Consider the following 12,454-nt stretch of genomic DNA (forward strand, 5'->3'; position numbering starts at 1 on the left):
ACGTTATTCAGTTTGTCTAAAATGTTATCAATTGGAGTAATATCTTTATTCCAATAGATGCATATCAGTAGGAGAATGATGGAAGGATCCTCATCATCTATTAATACAATAGCCAATGAAGAATCGGATCTACTGATCATTTCTGTAGAACACTTGCAGACCCAATGGTCTTCCCAAGGGTCCCCGACATGCTACTTGAATGTAAGCATAGTAGCCTTTAATGGTAAAGTTTGTTTGGTTCCTCGATTCTTGTAAAAAGATGATGTTGTGTCTTTGATGGTAATTGAGACTATACCATTTTTAACGTTGTTTAAGCTGCATGAATTCCACAATATAATATAAAATTTAGCCTGGCTATGAATCGCTCATCAGGTTCGGTTGATTTTGCGTTTGCTCGGATTTAGGATCCTTCCATGACATCTCTTTTAGTGCTGATACAAAAGCCCTAAATTGTTTCATTGTGTTTGCATCAAAGTGTGTAGGGTCACCTTGGTTGGAACTAATAGGCGTAATCTCATCAGAAGGGGGCATAGTAAAAAAAAGCTTCACAAATGTGCGTGTCATCCTTGCGCAGGGGCCATGCTAATCTTCTCAGTATCGTTCCAATTTTAGTATATGTGCTGCCGAAGCAATCTCTCTTCTGCCTTTGACACGGTCAACCATGCCATCCTGCTCAACTGTCTCCATGATAACCTGGGTATCACCGAGCAGGCCCTGGCCTGGCTGAAATATTTCCTCTCTGATCCACCCTCCCAGGTCCAACTTGGGTACTTCCTTTCCTCTATCTAACTCTCTACTTGTGATGCTCCCCAGGGGTCTAACCTCTCTCCCTGGCTTTTCAACCAATACCTAGCACAACTTGCCTGCCGCATTGCAGCTCTCTGTCCCAACTTTCAATGCTATGAGGATGACACTCAGCTCGTTTTCAGGCTTTCCTCTGCCACCTCCTCTCCCTCTCTCATCTCTGTCTGTCTGTTATCCAGGAGTGGTGTGCCACCAATGATCTCTGCCTTATTGACAGTAAGGCAGAGGTTCTCCTCATCGGCACACCTGCACCATCCTTTCCTGTCACTTTCTGGCTGGCCTCCCCTGACCCTCTTCCTGCTCTCACCTGTGAGGCTATGAACCTCAGGGTCATCTTCGACTCCACACTCTCCTTTTCTCCTCATCTCTCTAAGAAGTCAAATTACCAACTGCACCTCCTCAGAGGCATTGTTCCTTTCCTCTCCTTCCACCAGAAGCTCACTGTCTCTCGAGCTCTGGTTCTCTCTAGGCTGGACTACTGCAATAGCCTCTTTCTAAATCTGCCTGCTTCTACTGTCCGCCATCTGCAACTCATGCAGAACAGGACTGCGAAACTTGTCCATGGCCTTAAGCCCTGGGATCGTATCTCTCCAGCCCTGAAATCTCTTAATTGGCTCCCAGTGGCAGCAAGGATTAAATTCAAGACCGTTTGCATTGCCCACAAGGCTTTCTGGGGCCTGGGTCCACAATACCTTCAACTCTCCCTCCGTAAATACCTTCCTACTCGAGTTCTTCGCTCCTCCACCACCGACTCCCTCTGGGTCAGTTGCTTTTCCAAGCAACGAGTTGGAGGTTGATCTCTTTCCTCAGCTGGGGCCTCCCTCCGGAATAGCCTCCCTGCCTCTCTGAAACTTGAGGAGAACCATCTGTGGTTCCAGAAGCACCTCAAGACCTTCCTCTTTGCTTCTGCCTTTGCTCTTCCTTTCCGCTGCTGATCTGTCTGCTTCGGCACTGGGCACCTGGTTACCCTCTGATTTTCGGGCCCAGGTCCCTACCCACCCAGCCACACACCCGCACTGCCTCCTGGCAACCTTTGCACTTGGGTCTGTATCTGTAACCCTACAGTCCCCTTACCTGCACTTATCAGACAGACTTTGTCTGCGCCTTTAACCTTGCACTTGCCACCTCGCTGGCTGCACTACCAGTTGTTATTGTTTTATCCCCTGCTCAGCACTTGCCACTCCTCCCCTCTCCCTTGCACCTTCCCCCTTCCCTCTCCCCTGCACTTGCGCGTTCTCAATGTCACTGGGCCTAGTAAGATTGTTGTTTTGTCCTCCCTTGTTCCCCTCCCTTGCCCCGTCGCGCTCTGAAACACTTATGTATGAGCGCGATACAAATAAAATATCATATCATGTCAAGCGAAGGCAAGAAAGTAACTGCGAACCTGAATGGCTGTTGAATGAAAGGAAAAGGAATTATATGAACTTTAACATGCCAAAAGGGCAATGTATGAACTTTAAATTGGTACGCCAAAAGGGCAAAGGAAGGAAAAGATGCATTGGTACTGAAAGTTGAAGATTGTTAGAAGTACAAGTACCAAGGAGCATTGGTGCTGCGAGTTGATGAAGATTGTTAGAACTACAAGTACCAAGGAGCATTGGTGCTGAGAATTGATGAAGATTGTTAGAACTACAAATAGCAAGAAGCTATGCACTGGAATTGAATAGTGGAAAAAACGTGCCTTATTGATTTTAAATACGTGAAATATGCTAATGAAATATGTACATGAAATGAGATTATTTTAATTGGAAGGAAAGTATTTTTACTTTCCTATTTTAACAAAAGTTTTTATACGAAATTTGATATTGTATGAGTAGTTTTTGAAGTGTTTCTCTTTTGTCTTTGTAATTATAGTCAAGTTATTGTAAAGTTGATTAATGTCAGCTAAACCAATAAAATAAATGTAAAAAAATAGCAAGAAGCATTGGTGGTAAGATTTGATGAAGTTGTTGAACTCTTTGGTTACCAGAGAGGTGGAAGTGGTCATCAGAGGCCTTTGTAAAATCCTTGCAGTTTCGAAAGTCTTCGACAGTGAAAGTGAAATAAGGTAAAAGCTGTATGGAACTGTCTTGGTGAAGAGAATCTCCACATAAAGAGAGAAAGACAGGCTCGAGCTCGGCGGGGGGAAGCCTGTGTTGAACCAAGAGACTTGGGGCAGGGAATCCCCACAAAAAGAAAAGACAAGCTCGGACCCGGCATAGGGAAGCCTGTGTTGAACCAAGAGAAAGGAGGGTTTGATCCCAGCCAAGGGAACCCCATGTGAGAAGAAAAAGGCAAGTGTGAAAAGAAAGACCGGCTCGAGCACGGCAGAGGGAAGCCTGTGTGGAACTGTGATAGACAGGCTCAAGCCCGGTGGAGGGATGCCTGTGTTTAACTGTAGGAAAGTACAAGTTAAAAGTAGAACTGTGCATTTGTGGCAAGGCAGCCAAAGCCTAAAGAATTTGCTGAACTGTCAAAAGATTGAAGCCCAAGCGTGAACTGTTGAATTGGACCAGTAAGCCAGAGTGTGACAGATTGATAGAGCTGTGCTATCCACCTATCCTTTTGAGAAACTCTTCAGAACCCGGGAAGGGAGTTGCAATATAAGCCATTCTGACATTTCTTTTAAGACACTATTTTTCCTTTATACATTCCCTTTACACATGTGTTACTTAAGAAGGAGGGCAAAGTTAGGTTTTCTATTATAGGCCTTTTTATTTTGACTAGACTGACGTGGATGCTATTTGTTTAATGGTCGAGACTACTTTCATTCTGGAGTTAGGGCCAGTTAGGAATTCTCCCAACCTAATTAAAATACAAAATAAAGTTTTTGAAACGTGCATCTATTGTGTCTGTATCTGCTGTTGATACCAGGCCTTCCTTACACTAGTCACTCATATTTTCAACAAAAATTCACATTGGGCCTCAATATGGGTCTGGCGGTAACCGTGCTAGTGATACCGGCAGGTTGCCGCTGGACCTGTAAATATTTACCGGCGCCTGACTTTCCCATAACACCGGGGGATTAGAATCCTGGCAGACCAGAAAGTCAGGTGCTGATGCTTCTGTGAAAACTCTGTGGGCACGTATCGTCCCGCCAGACAGTTCTGACATGCCAGGCGGGAGGGCACCCGCCCGGCAGAGTTGTAGTGTGCCGGACCGGAAACAAAGGTGCTGGTAAGCTTACCAGCACCGTTGTTTCCAGACGGCACACTTATAATGAGGCCCATTATCTCACTCTGAGAACAGCCTGCTGGAGCAGTGCCTTATTACTGTGCCGTTGTTGCTGATAAATGCTGTATTTTGCTCAAAAAACGAATAGATTGTATTTGCTAGGATATGGTTAGGATCACATTCCACATGCAAAAGTAATTAAGTTTGGGTCAAAAATATGCATGCAAATGAAACCACTCCCAACATGTTTTTCAACAAATTTACTATTTTTGTTATATTGTTATATTGTCACTCAAAGACTGAAGATGTGCATGAATCCATGTATTTTCTGTTTAAGTCGCAAACAACCACACCACATTTCATTTTTTAAATTAATTTATTTCTGAAGGAAGCATCTGCTTGAGTGTGCCAGTAGATCACAAAAATCAACAATGAGGTAAAGCATGCACCTCCGGGTACATGGTGCCAGAAGCCTCGGGTAACAGCATCCAGTTTGTTCAAATTGAGCAACATAAAATATTCTTGAAGAATGTTTAACTTAGAGAAAAAACATGCAACAGTTCAAATACATTCTCGATAACACGAGAACAAACTTAATCATGCGGTGGACCGCGTGATAGGTAATTCTACCAGATGTTAACAGGTTTCTTATGGGTGTGGAGGAACCAAATAACAGAGTCCAGGAAGTGGGGGATCGGACCCCAAGCGGTCTGTGGAAGACCACCTGCTATGTGATGTCAACCCTTAGGCAATAGTTAGTTATATGGTTAATTCCCCACAGTCTCTCCCCCATTGCTGATCTGTGTGCCATTGTTAATATATACCCCCCACCCCCAGGCAGAATCACATATGCACCATTGTTCACAGGTTCTGGAGCGCACACGTCTCCAGATTACGAATGCGACCCATGACCAAGGACATGCTCATGACCCATGGAGCCAACAGGGAACCACATATAACTCCAAGCCTGAGGATACAGACACTCCGTCCACAGATAACCAGCATTGTAGACACCAGAGATTTACACTGGGCAGTGAGGGAACCAATTTGGAATCGGGCAGCTTCCATGACAAGGCCATCTGATTCAAAGATGAAATTGCAGGTCCTTATTCAAGGTAATTTGCTACAACAGTGCTTTGGCTGGGGTCAAACAAGTCTCTGAAAGTGCCCATCCTGGAACATTTAATGTGGTTGATTATCCACGTCCCAGATATAAAAATAGGGTCCAAACACTGGAGGTAGTGTGAGTGTAAAGTCGATTGTAGAGAGTGAAGCATACATAAAAGTATGAAGGGGGGCATTGGGGAACGTCAAGACAGAGGGACAAGGCACAGGCAGGGATAGGAAAGAGTATGAGGAGGGCGGAAAGAAAACATCAGTAGAGAAAAGAGCAGGTGGTGAAGAAGGGGACAGAGTGCAATCAGGAGAGGTTGGAAAGAACAAGTAGTGGACAGTGAAATCCTGGAAATTATGTGTTTGGCCAAGGAGAGAGTGCCAAGAGCTAGAGGAGTGTTAGTAAATGGAAGGTAGAGCCAGTGCAATCTGACGTGGAGCCTGGTCAGAATTTTAGTGCTGAAGAAGTTAATAGCATTACAAAACCTGGGTCAAGCACTGATATGGCATATTTCTCTTTAAAAAAAAACAAATTGAATATGCAAGAGAAGACTAGCCAGTAGCCACAGACCGAATGTGGTGGAGCTGGAAAGCACACCAACGAAACTAAGGACCTCAAGACTCTCCTCTTCAAGGAATGGCTCCACCCTAACGCCTAAATCCACACCTCCCACTCCCCACCCTACCTGAGACTAGGTGATCTGTTCCTCAATGTTTCCTCCTCTGGTTGCATGCAGATCCATTGCTGCCAAATTGCCCACTCCCCCCTCTTCCTTATAGCTCAACTTCCTTCACTGAGTCCTCTAAGGAACTCATGGTGACAACAGTAAACACAGACACAAGTGATCACAGTTCAAGGGTGTTTATTAAACTGTATGTGCAGATTGGAAAAACGCCTAATCTAAACCTAAATCTAAGATGGGAGCAAGCTACGACCATCAAATAATACTAAGACAGTCCTAGTGGTGTCTTGCCAAATAAAAGGGCCTACAATAAAAAAAAAGAACTATACTTACAACTAAATACAAAAAGAGTGTGGGATAAGATTCACAAGAAAGACATAAGTGTCAGAAATGATATGTCAGGATGTGGTAGGCGGGGGTCTACCTTCCCCAAGTTTTGAGCACGGGACAAGGCGGGACTCCTGAGCACAGCACACTCTCGAGCTTTCCCAGCACGATACAACAGTTCCGTTCTCTGCTATCTGGACCTTCGGTGGTTAAGTCTCTTTTCTACAAAAAGCCCCTTGACCTGATGTGTTCAAAATAACAAATAAAAAGTTCCTTTCCAAAAGGTACGTTGGGTGATGACTTTTCTCCCCTGGATTCCCCGCTTCCGGGCTCAGAGCCACAAAATGCTCCTAGCGATATCAGGACCTTCGGTGGTTAAGTCTCCTGCTTCCGGGGCCTGATATATTCAAAATAACAAACAAAAGTTCCTTTTGGTAAGTACAATGGGTGAGGATTCTTCACCCCTTTGTCCCCCTCTTCTGGGCTCAGACCCAGCTCAAATGTCAGCCTCCCTCTGTCGGGTTCACTATGGCTTGTATACAAGGGGATTTCCTCTGCTATATTCATGTGTCGTTGGGTGATGGCAATTCACCCCTGGGTCCCCCTCTTCTGGGCTCAGGCCCTTTTTCCAATCTCAAACAATTTCACCTGTGACATTCACAAGCCTTAATGCCTTTTTAAACAGTTCACTGTGGACATCCCTCTGTCGGGTTCACTCTTATCAACACACTGTTCATTGGGACTTCAGGCCCCGCTCTATCGGCATCCCTCCATCAGGTACACTTTTGCCAGTCTGAAAACAAGAAGAAACGGTGTCCACGGGCTGTGGAACACTTGCGTCCCCTGCACACTCGAGATTATGTCAGAAGACAAATAGTAACTGTAATCAGATTCTATTGGCTCATGCCCAATAGTTCAGAAAGACCTACTTTGTAAGTGGATCTTCCACTTGTATTGTTTTCACGCAAATAATTATCCTGAAGTCTTTTTTGGGTAGATTTTCATCATAAAATATATTGATACATTTTCAAAATCATCAATGTATACAAAGAGTTTCAAGGACAAAAAACAAACACCATCAAATAAATCAAGCTATGTTTCGAAATTCATACAGATATTCAACACAATATTCAGTGCATATTTTCTGTTGCCTGTACCTCTGCACATTTAATGTCACACGTATTTAATAATGAGCTCAACGCGTTTCGGGGCTCTAGTTCCCTTCTTCAGGAGCAAAATTCTGTCTAGTATCCAAAATTAGTATGATTTATTCTAGTATGTTCAGAAAAATCTGCATAATAAAAAGGTAAGAGAAAGATATACATTAACCAGGGTCCTATCCTTGTCTGAGTTATAATTCACCGTACAAATGTATTCCATTTAGGTGTCCTACCTCTCATGGGTTCCCCCTAGGACAACCCAGGGCTTGGGCGTGGGGTGAGGAGAGATTAGATGCCCCAGCACTGCGCACTTTTCAGGGCGATGTGGCCTGAGAGACGGAAATGGGGTACTTATTATAAATGTGTCGGATATTGGGGATGCGGTTAATGTACACTGAGTTCACTATTTCTAGAAGCCTACCTGTTCAATGGAGGCTTAGTGGATTCAAGTTCATCTGCGCTGTACTCTTCTGGTGATTCCAAAAACACAAGGAGTGCCGTTTGCATGGTGTAGCCCGTTCTACTCTGTCTTCAGAATCTAGATAATTGAAGCAATGTGCCCACTATAATGTAATGTTTGGCATACAAAATCAATCTATTATGTTATATTCTACATTAGTCGATTATCTAGCCTACTAACCTCTGAGGTTAAGATGTCACCGAGGTATCAGAGAAGGCAGGCAGTGCTCTATGCTTGTAGTTCGCCAGGGTTCTCAGTTTCAGTGAAAATCTGTCCGTCTTAATTATTCAGACTCAGTTGTCTGTGTAGTATTAAAAAAAAGGAGTGTGGGAATGGCTAGCCTCGTTCTAAAGCTAAAGGTACAAATCAATGCGTGCAAGGATCGCTCTGCACGGTAAATACATGCATTATCTCATATGTAATGTCAGTAATGGTGCTTATCTTTGAATTCTAGCTTTCCCTCCGTGTGCCAGTTTGTGTAATGCTGGCATCCCTGGCACGCCAGACGAACTCACTGAAGTGTGTAGCGGGTCCGTGACGTGTCTGCACACACACGCGGTGACGTCACATGTAAACAAATGATGTGGCCACGTGTGTATAATGTAGTATGCGTCTCTGTCTGCAAAGGCCATTTAAGGTATTAAAGGGGTGTATGTGCATATATATATATATATATATATATATATATATATATATATATATATATATATATATATATATAGGACAGGGGACACCCATGTTTACAATCTGGTTGATTTAGGGTGGTCAATACACATCTATCTATAAGGTCCATTTTAGGTGATAAAGAGGTGTGTGTGTGTGCGTGTGTGTGTGTGTGTAGGGCAGGGAGCACCCATGCTCACACTCTAATTAGCTTTGCCTAACTAGGTACTTATCAATTGCGTATTATTTCTAGTTACACTTTAGTGCCATAGTTCATTTATACAGAGCTAGACAGGATATTAACAATATATCCCAATAAGTGGGAAAGCATTCTATTATTTACTGTGGGCCATTCTTCCGCTGTTCAGGCTAGAGTATAATAACATAGTATATGTTAAAGCGACCAGGTATTCTTGATGATGATACTTCACACTTATGTTTCTTCCCTTTTTTTTTATTTACAAATCGTACAGAGTACTTTGGAGTGAACTCCCATGTCTATTTCTGCTGAATCCTCCCATTGGTTGCCCTTTTGTGCCAGATGGCCAATATCGAGAGTGTCCTGTACACATTACATCCAGCTACTGGTTGGACTTGAGATTCTTTCTAGTCAATACCTATAAGTTGAATGAATTAATAGTTCTAAAGCCAAACCTCCTACAATGTTGGTTATCATGTAGTGATCAGACTGTCACAAAATAGGCTAGTGTCTATGCAGGTGTGTTGCACGGAAAGATAGTGCACCTACAGTGTTGGTTATCATGTGGTGCTCACACCGACCCCGGGCTGTGGTCAGTGTGGGTATGTTAAGTGGATTCTGTGTTCATAGGAAAGCCCCTAGGTGGAACTCCTCATTCACTCCATGTGGGCTCATAATGTCCAGTTTATCAATCCAGTATATGTCTCTCTAGACCAACCTCCTGGCGTGATCACCCCCTCTTGGTGCCTTCTGTACTACTTCAAGTATCATGTATCTTAATTGAGCTACAGTATGTCTTTTTTCCGTGAAGTATCTAGATACTGGGAAGTGGGTGTTATTCGTCCTGATGTTACTTTTGTGCTTGTTGCATCTTTCTTTCATCATGCTGGGAATTTGTCCCGTGTAATATATTCCACAAGGACAACTTAATGCATAAATAACTGATTTTGTGTAGCAGGTAGTGAAGTGCCTTAGTTTGATTTTCGCACGAGTGCGTGGGTGTCTGACCTAGTCTCCTTTGGTTATATTATTACAATTGCTGCAATGAAGGCAGGCGAACATGTCCAGTTTCTTAGTTTGTAGAGTCATCTGTTTATGATCCTTGTTGCGTTCCGCCTTAACAAGTCGGTCTCTTAGGTCTTTACCCCTTTTATAAGCAATAAGCGGTGGTTCTGGAAACAGGTTTTGTAGTTGGGGATCCAACTCAATTATTCTCCAGTTCTTGATTAGCCGTGTAATTTGGTGGCTTTGACTTGAGTATTTGAGCGTGTATAGAAAGGGGATCTCCTTTTTCTTGGTTTTCTCTTTCAGTAAATCCTCTAGGGAGGTTAGGGCGGATCTGTCCCTTGCTGCTTTTATAACTTTCTCTGGATATCCTATGTCTGTATATTTCAGAGCCATTTTGTCCATTTCTACCATCAGTATAGAGTCTTGTGAAATTATACGTTTTGCTCGAAGAAATTGGCTATAAGGTAAATTGTCTCTAAGGTGCTTCGGATGATGACTGAAATAGTGTAAAATGTTATTGATGTCCGTGATTTTTCTTTACAGGCTTGTGATGATCTCTCTATCTTTAAGTTCTAACTCAACATCCAGTTAGTGTATCTTAGGTGTCCCTACATCCATTGTAAACTTAATCCGGTCATTCACCAAATTGATGTAGATCAAAAAATTGTCTAGTTCCTCCCGGTTGTCTCTCCAAATGACAAACATGATGTCAATGTATCTACTCCATGTTACAAGTTTGGGTCCCCAATACTCATGGTTGGTCAAGAACTGCGTTTCCAAGTGATGCATATATAGATTGGCATATGCCGGGGACATAGCCGAGCCCAAAAAGGTGCCAGATGCCTGTAGATAAAACTGTCGACCAAATCTGAAAAAGTTGTTTAGTAGTATGATTTTTGTCAATTCTAAAATGAATAGTTTCAAGGCTTTCCAGTCGTTTTCCTTGAGTAGGGACCATTCCAGTGCTTCTAGTCCTCCCACATGAGGGATTGATGTGTACAGGCTCTGGACGTCAAAGGTTACTAGAAGATCATTTGCCTCGAGATTCCTGATATTTTGAAGCGAGTTGAGGAAGTTGGTGGTTTCCCTCAAGTAAGTGCCTGTCTGTTGTACTATTGGTTGAAGTACTTGATCTACATAGATTGGTAAATGCCATCTGTTCCTGCAACGATAGGCCTCAGAGGTGGATTCTCAAGTTGTTTTTGGATTTTAGGTAGTTCATAGAAAACAGGTGTAATGGGATTGGTTTTCAGTAGAAAACATCTTGTTTCTCAGTGTTCCAGTTGTTGTCCAAGGCTTTCTCTAGTGTTGTTTCTATTATAGTTATAATCCTTTGGGTGGGATCTTCTTCTATGGGTATGTAGGTATCTGAGTGCCAGGCATTGTGAATTGTAGAACGTTATGTCCATTACAACGATTGCGCCCCCTTTATCAGATGGTTTAAGAGTTAGTTTGGTCATCCGCTAGGTCCTTTATAATTTTGCTCTGATGTTTTCTGATATTGTACTTACTTATTTTGTTGTAATCAATCTTTTTCAATTGGCTGAGCATCTGTGATTCAAAAAGTTTAAGTGCAGTATTGTGGATCGGGGGATCGAATGTGCTTTTGGGTTTGATCTCCAAATAGTCGTTAGCAGGTGGTCTTTCAAGAGGAGGCTGTATGTCGAAAAAGACCTAGAGGCACATTTTCTGATGAGTCTATATAGATTGGTGCGTTCTTCTAAATGTGAGGTATTCTGTTTTGAAGTGAAAGATAATCAGGTTCAGTACTTCCAGTTGATTTCTTGACAACTTATTAGATAACAAATTAACAACTAGGTGTTGTTTTGTTTGCTTCTGGACCTTAGGTTTCTTGATGCTTGTTCTGGTCTTTTTTTGTCTAAAAAGGGCACAGGTACCGCTGTTCATGTGGATGCCTGTTGTGAGCTATGGAGGATAGGATTAAGGGGGTTTGTCCCCGTTGTGGGTTCAAGTTCTTGTTACTGACGTTCGTATTGTCTTCTCTGCTTGAAGGGGTCTCGCTGCTAATATCACTCTCGTTCTGTCTTGGTGGTTTTGGTTGCGGTCTACATGGACGAGAGGGTCGACTGTTCTGGTAAAACTCCTGCCAGGAATATACTATATCCTGTGAGCAGTCCAAGGTGTCTCTCCAGAATTTGCGCACCTTACGTAGCCATATATCTTTTCTGTAGTGGTCCAGTGATGCATTGATCTCCTCTAGTATGGTTTTCAGTTCTTCACTACTTTTCAGTGCTCCCAGTTGTTCGCTAAGTTCACTTATCTCTGTGTCTAGTTTTGAGACAGATTTAGATAGTTCTTCTGTGGTGAGAAGAATAAGGTCCAACAAACAGTTGTTCAGTATCTGTTCCTACCTTTTTATGAAGTCTGGAACATCCTTGAAGAGGGTTGGCTCCAGGTAGACTCTAAGGCTTCTTGCCAGTCTCACAGTTCTTCCTCTTTTCTTACAGTGCAGGATTAATCTCCCTTAGCTTTCCGATAGTTTGTCGGTCAAAATCTTTCGACTGTACAGAGGATTTTGCTAGACACCTGTACGACCACTTTGACCATTTCCTTGCGGCTCTCCTAAGGCTTTCTGGTATCAGTAGTTTCACCAAATGGGAGATCAACCAGAGTCTCTCGAGTAAGCACCCACATGGTGCCGGATCCCTCTACAGCTGGTTTTCCCTAATTTGTTAACAGTTCTTTGAACTTTCCGTAACTTGCCATTTGCGACTTTCGTTCAACACAGTTCAGTTTCTTATCAGTTCTCCCTTCGACTCACCGGCTGTGATGAACCGGTTGGCTTTTCTAGTCTCTGGAGTCAAGGCCGGTACCACAGTAGCAAGCTTCTCTCCCTGTTCCGATTATCAGTGTAGGTGTGCTC

The 12,454-nt window shown here is 43.1% G+C and overlaps 1 non-coding gene across 1 annotated transcript; it reads right to left on the reverse strand.

Annotated features, from left to right (window-relative positions):
* Nucleotides 1-529: 529 nt before the first annotated feature.
* On the reverse strand, nt 530-632 carry LOC138517096 (U6 spliceosomal RNA). The gene has a single exon (XR_011282372.1). It is a non-coding gene; the product is annotated as a U6 spliceosomal RNA (small nuclear RNA).
* Between the last annotated feature and the right edge of the window lie 11,822 nt (nt 633-12,454).

Source organism: Ambystoma mexicanum, chromosome 6q, assembly GCF_040938575.1.
Source record: "Ambystoma mexicanum isolate Mex_15411 chromosome 6q, UKY_AmexF1_1, whole genome shotgun sequence".
Taxonomy (NCBI): Eukaryota; Metazoa; Chordata; class Amphibia; order Caudata; family Ambystomatidae; genus Ambystoma; species Ambystoma mexicanum.